Here is a 7,584-nt window from a genome sequence, read left to right as displayed (position 1 = left end):
CTGCCTTTACTACTTGTTGGCGATTATGACTGTGTCTAGTGGTGAAAGAAGGTCTTTAAGCGAACGACTATGCCTAGTGGTGAAAGAAAGTCTTTATGTGAGTTAGTTCGCTTTAGGGAGGGTCAAGTCGAGTACTTTAGAGGTCATGGACGCTTGCGCTAGCCCCCATTCAATTGAGGCAAAGCGATCTTTTGAGTCTTGGCTAAGTGCCTAGGAGTGTGAGTGCTCCTTCTGGCAAGGGTACGTGCCCTTATTATTTTTCGATGTGTGCTCATTAATTTTGGCATTTTGATGACTTGGATTCTTCTTCGTGCTTTCAATTTTTCTTTTGACTTGGATCGCAAGTAATTAAATTTCAATAAGGGACTTCTATTTTTATTCTTGTTTTTCTATAGACTTTAATATGGGTTGGACCGAATCATGGATTGCCTACGTATCCGCCTTAAATAGATTTAATTTGGAATCAGGTCTTGCGTAGTTCTTAGCCTAGAAAATGGTTTCTTAGAGTGCCGATTTTAAACAAGTATGTTCTGAGGTGGAAACATATTATTTGAAACGGTAGAATAAGTGAAGTTTATTATTATTTTAATCTGCCGCTTTGCCGTAAGCCAAAAATTTGTTTTATATATTTTTTTGAGTACATGTATTTTTGGTGGTACGTATATCTGAATACGTGTTGTACCCCTCCAAGTGTTCGTTATTTTTCCGTGCATGTGCGGATAAAATGACGAGCACTTATGGACAAAATTTGGCGAGCAGAGAGATTCATCGCCCAGACTGGGGCGTTAAAGATTTCGGCGCCCAGCTCTGGGCGCTGAAAATGATTTATGGGCGGATCTTTTTTGGTGCGCTAAATGCTCCTTTTTCTTTTTAGACTAACTTTTAGAGGCGCTTTGCAAAGTTCCTTTTTTTTTTATTCACATTTTATTATATTTTTTTTTGCAATTTTCATTTGTTTCCTTTTTTGTTTGTGACTCAAGACGGCTTGAAAAGATGGGTTGAATGAGATAGGATAATTTTTATAGGTATTGGTCAAGCATGAGGATTACATCAACCAAGGCCAATGAATAGCATGGGGATGGTTCAAGGGTATATCAACAGGATGTATCCAAACAAGTTATATGGTCCTTGTGCTAATGGTGGTGTAAGAGCCGGTTTGGGCTTTGGAAATAATGGGAATGACGTACGTGTCAATGGCCGTACGTGGTTTGCGGTTGATAACAAGTTCAAAAACAAGAGTTGAGGTAATGGTTTCTTGGGTTATGGCAATGAGAGCATGGATGGGTTAAATGAGCTGAACAGGGACCCCAGAGCGAAGGCGTCTAAGAGCATAAGGATTGGAAAGGGTAGACATCGTAGAATTTTATGATTTGGATTGGTTGACTCAATTCTTTTCCTTCGTTTACTTGGGTAGATTTCGCACTTTGGGAGGTACGGGCTACGTATTTCATGGCTCGCTCTTTTCGCTTTCTTCTTTTCTATTTTCTTCTTTTTGCTTGGGATTTCTCCCCAACATAAATCCTTCAAAAATTTTTATTTGGGCTAAAAGGTAGATGGTTGTGGTCTTTGAGTCACGAGGCGAGACTGAGTGAGCCTCGTTTGGTAGGCCTATAGTGGACCTTTAATTTTAGCGGGCCTAGGGTGGACCTTTAGCTTTAGTAGGCCTAGGGTGGACCTTTAAATTGTCTTACTTTGCAAGCGTATTTAGTCGTTTTTTAAAATGTGCAAATAGCGTAGATTCAAAATGTTGTTTTTACTTTATTGAAATTTAATGAAAGAATTACATCGAAAATAATTTTTTTTGTTTCTTTTCAGACTTCAGTTTCTGGGATTTAATTGGAAGTTGTGATTTAGACTCGAACTTTCATTAATCTTTCTGATTATAACCCGTGTATGAATACAAGGAGGTGGCCTAGACTCAAAATAATGACGTGGCGTAAGCCTATAATACTTGACCAAGCGACTCTCAGACTTAGGCTAATTGGACCATAACTTTCGTTGGTTGACACTTTAGATTTTAGCCCTTGGGTGTTCATTTTTCATGTGCCATTTTGCTTAATGTTGGCAAGTTAGTTAATTGGGGAGATCGAATTTCCATTTTTACAAGGCTAGAATCATTAGTGCGGTTTCTCTCTTAGTGTGTATTGCTTTACCCCAATGGTAGCCTTATGGTATGCCGATTTGGGTATTTTCATGGTTGGTCATGTTGCATTCATGGAAAATCTTTTAGTCCGTACTTAGTAGTATTTCAAGGAGCGAGTGACTCGAGAGGACTATGATAGTCGTGACCCAATATGATTATAAGCCTTGAGGCCATTAATTTTTTCTTTGCCAATGGTATTGACACCTTAGGTTCACTTTGGGGGTTGTGCGACTATGGGGGAATGATTTTCAGAATGTGACTGTTCCCATTTTGCAAATACTATAATATATTCTTTTTATTGGTGAGAGAGTATTGAGGCCGTAGACTCTTAGCAAGGGATGACAATTACATATGGGTGCTTATTGATTTAAATGTTAGGAAGGGAGACTCAATATGGTTTAACCTTTTAACTTGCAGAACGACACCAAGCATTAGGACCGATTCTATGGATAAGACAAGTGAGACTTAGGATTTAGATTGTACTTTGGCATAGCCTAGTCTAGACTCGGATTTTTTTTTTATTCGAACATTATTCTTTGAATACTTTGCCCGTGTGACATTCAAGGTTATTTCAATTAGCATGTTCGGTTTTGGTGCCGAGCATTGTCGTCGTAGGAGGCCTAACAACGAAACAAAGAGTTATTTTATTTTTTACAAGTCGTTTTCTAGAATCGAGTGCCTTTCATACGCCCTCGCAGCAATTTTTTTCAAAAAGTTTTTTTTTTGCTACGTATATATTTTTTTTTATGCGCGGGCACCGAGGCTGCTGTGCCTGACCAAAAGGCCAAGCAGCAACTTCAGCGCCCAGCAGTTGGCGTGAGAAATTTTGGCGCCCAGCCAGGGGCGTTGAAAATGCGTCCCTGGCTGGTTCTCGTTTTCTGTTTGTGTATACTTTTGTTTTTGAGACTTTAGTTTTGCGTGCTTGCCTTATAACGTCCTTTACGCGTTGTGCAGCGTTTGTGGGATTCGTTACAGGCCATCCCGAGCGTCGCTTATTTTTGTGGCGATCGTTCGGGATTACGGAACGCGTATGTTGGCATAACTCTTTGGCCAATTGGTTCATGAATGTTTGGGCAACTTTTAAGGTCGTTGGTTTTCTAGCATTATTTGTCTAGCATTATTCGTACGCATAATCATAACGTAGTCACATAGTTCGCTACACATAACTACATTACAAACATGGATTTGAAAATTAAATATGTCACGTAGTTTATGATAGGCTTCTATGGGTAGTATTTGCGCCTGGCTTGGTACCGCTTCTATCGTAGATCCAACACATGCCCCGGTCGAGGTAGTGTCTTCAACAGACGAATTTCGCCCAAGAGGCCAACCCGCAAGTGCAAGCCAAGGGGGCATGCAAGCGAGAGGGACCTAATGAGCGAGCGATTGTGTTCGGGATAGGTGTACTACCTGCACAAGTACCGAGTGGGCAACATGCGCGGCGTATGCACCCCCCTATTGGCGAATAAAGGTATCCTTAGTCCCAACTCCCGAGGGAGCCGAGATTCGTTATGCGGTTCTGCCCGTTCACATTAATATGCTGATTTTCAGGTCGTCCCAACTTGATGGGGAAATAAACGCGGGGTAGGATCGTTTCACCCTTCGGCTATTTTGATTACCTACAAGCACGAGTATTTCCTTCACTATCCCCAGTGGAGTCGCCACTGTGAGGGGGTCGAAAAAGCACGAGGCTAATGCTTGACCTCGTCCCTCGTGGGTGTGACGTTCTTTTATTCAATCAAGTGTAATTGGATTTCCTGTGAGTATACACCCAATTGACTAGTAATATAGGAGTCGCCATTCAGTTTTTAACAACAATTAGAAAAAGTGACAAAACCCGGTTATCGTGACATAAAGGGAGTGCAATTATGTTTGACCACGACGACCGTAGGTTCCCTTGTGATCCCTGGTGTGGGGATCTCTCAACATACACCCGCAAGGTAGAGATTGAGGGTTCGGGGGACTGTAACTACCGAGAGGGAGTACTCGCTCGTCGATAACTCCAGAGGCAGGATATCCTTACTAACCCAGCATAAATAATTGAAGGGACATGCATTAACTATTAAACTAATATGAGTTGATTTTAGCAATATGCAACATATAATACTAGATCGATCGCGATTATCTGATTTAAATAGCATTAAGGGACCTAGCATGATAATCCAATTTCCCAAAAATATTATATTTGTTAGGCGTGGTAGAACAATCAGATTTAGTTAGTTTAACAGTTCATAAAAAGGGCGAGGAAAGCAATTAAATCATCGAGAAGGGGCACATTACGACGCACCCTTGAGAGGTGCGTCACGGTTCTCAGAAAACTAACCACTTTGACTTTGCTATTTCTCCTTTTTATTTAACGAATCTCAAATTATGGGACAGGATACGTTTTGTTCGATTTATGAATCGATTGCGACAGAACGCGTGAACAATTTCGCAGCGTGAGGCTTAGGCTAAGGGTTGGAGTCAATACTCAGAATATGAATTGTGTGTGTGTGTTCTTTTCACGTCGAATTTGGGGCTGTATTTATAGGGAAGAGTTTGTGGAAAGATAGAATTGCAGAGTTCTAATCCACAAAGAATTAGGAAAAAACACGTACCCAGGTATTTTCAGCGCCCAGGCCTGGGCGCCGAAGATTTCGGCGCCCAGAGCCAGGCGTTGAAAATAGGGTCTGGGCTGTTTTCCTAGTCAGATTCGGATTCCTGAAATCCGTAGTGTTTGAGACTTAATCGAGTCTTTTAGTGCGTATCAATTTCATGACGGAATGCGTCTGGGCCCGTTACGAACTCTAGGCTCGTTAGGATTTTAATTAATACGTAACTCTTATTTCCGAATCATATTAGGAATAGGATTCTCGCAGTTTTCTATCTCACTTTTAGAAGCTACCCTTTACGGCAGTTACTATTTTTAGCAGGTTTCCATAAATAGCAGGTTTCTATAAATAGCAGGTTTCTATAAATAGCAGGTTTCGGGTGAAATGAAAAGGGGAATTGAGATTCGTTATTTTATAGGAGATGCGTTGTCAAGTGGAGATTTATGTTTTCATCATCGAACCTTTCCCTTTCGGGAATGGGGACAAAAGTAGGTGTCTACAAAGACTGAAGGAAATAATGTCCTTGGTCCAAGTATGCATTTAATATTAAGTCTAATAAATGCGGTTCAGTATTAATTAACAAGTTAATAATTCAGTGAGATCAAGTGAGCTGAATGCCTAGTTAGAGGCCGCTTCAGTTCAAGTGGAATTAATGATATTAATCCACAGCTTACTCTTGACTGAACCCGTAGGGTCACACAAACAGTACGTAAACGGATCAAGTATTTAATGATATTAAATAATCCATCTATGGATATTCGGAATCGACGGATCTTGGTTTCAGTGGGAGCTGAGATCGTCAAAGGCAAGTAAATGAATACTCCGCAAACGATGATATTGCCGGAAACGGAAATATGGATCGTATCGGAAATATAAATATTATCCAAGTCGTAGATGTTGCCGGAAATGGAAACATGGTACGTATCGGAAAATATTATCGGAAATGAAAATATTGCCGGAATCGGAAATATTGCCGGAAATGGGAATATTGTCAGAGTCGGAAATATTATCGGAATCGGAAAATAATTCCGGAAACGGAAATATTAAATATTTGTTCGAAACGGAAATTAATTCCGGAATCGGAAATGTTAAATATTTTTCGTATCGGAAATGAATTCCGGATTCGGGAATTTAATCGGAAGCGCATCGTACGAATTAGCATCGGACGAGACTTGCTAGACGAAGGCCTAGCACGAAGCTAGTCCCGCGCCCAGCAAGCCATGCGCACCAACACACACGCCAAAGCCTCGCCAGGCCTAGCGCAAGGCCAGGCCCAGCAAGGCATGGCGCGCGCGCGTGCTATGTGGGCTGCGAGCAAAAGGGCTGCGAGCTGTGCAACTCGCGTGGGCCGCGAGGCTTGCGCGGGTTGTGCGGTGCTCGTGCTCGTGTGCGGTTGTGTGCGATACGAATCCTAAAGCTATTGGAATTCGTTCTATGATTAAATCCTAATCCTAGTAGATAGAATTTATTTAATAGAGTCCTAAAGGGATTCTAATTAAACTAATTGGTATTCTAATAGGATTCTAAATCCTTTTCCATACTCTATAAATATGTGCCTAGGGTCACAAATTTATACACGAAATTTCAAGTATTCAACACGAGTATTTTTAAGCAGAAAAATCAGTCAAAACTCTTGCCCTATTTAGCCGAAAATTTATAGAACCTTAAGGGCGATTCTAGTTGGTCAATCTTAAGGCGGATCCGGACGTGCTGTGGACTATCTACGGAGGGACGACACTTGGAGTCCTAAAGACTTGTTCTTGTTCGGTTCGGGCGCAGCTAGGGAGGGGACGCTACAAAGTGTATGCATCTAAATTATGCTATATGATTATGTGCAATTAATATGTATCCTGGCATCTAGGTTTTTCCGCATGATTTATGTTTTTCATATGTATCATAACCTAACAATTCTTGCTATGCTCTCATGCACAAACACCTAACTAAATTGCATAAAGACTCATAGCTTCCCCTAATGGAATGCCCGACAAACTCAAAGTTTCCGAAATACGTCTATCTGCTAAACGTCTCCCAAAACCATCTGTCACTTATGTGTTTGTGGGTTGTATACCTCTCGCATTGAGAGAGCATCTCAATTCTTCATAATAGTACAATGTCCATAATTGCACCTCTCGCATTGAGAGAGCATCTCATTTGTTCTGCGGATGCCTGATTATAGTGTTTATTTCCTCTGCTGTGATGGATATCCAATTTCAAATTCGAAAGTTCTGTTGCAATTGATTATTTTTGACTGGTATGATCATAAAATTTTCTTTTGATTCGCAAATGCTTATCTTCCTGCTACTTGGTTATTATTTTTATTATTAATCCATAGTGTTTGGCCATATTTATGATAAAATACTTACAAAATCTATTTAGAAACCTGGGAAACCATACATGTTAGGGAAACAATAAAACTCAATATACACCAATGGTACATGCCTAACTTCTCATATGCAACAATGTGTGCTATAATAAATTATTTAAACGTAACCGTTATATGCCAAATATCACCCTTCATTGCAGGTTGATGCTAAGACCTTTGCGGCCGTACACGAACTTAATTCTCAGCACCAAGCATGTTCTGATGGAAGTTGGGCCAACTATATCCTGGCTAAACGCAATGCCCTTTAATGGTGCTTGAAGCAAGTGGTCATCGAGGATGCCCATCATGAGGAGGATAGATGGTGATCACCCTGTTGCAGAGGGTGTCGATCACGGTGTTGCTGCTGAGGAAGATGTCAATCCCGTTGTTGGTACTTAGGTGGATGGAGATCATGCCCACGCTGCCCCTGTTGAGGACTGAGTGCTGCACTACCTCATTTTGTCCAGCAGGCTCATGGACAACATGCA

Source organism: Spinacia oleracea, chromosome 4 (genome assembly GCF_020520425.1).
Source record: "Spinacia oleracea cultivar Varoflay chromosome 4, BTI_SOV_V1, whole genome shotgun sequence".
Lineage (NCBI taxonomy): Eukaryota > Viridiplantae > Streptophyta > Magnoliopsida > Caryophyllales > Amaranthaceae > Spinacia > Spinacia oleracea.
Note: the sequence above shows the minus strand (reverse complement) of the source record.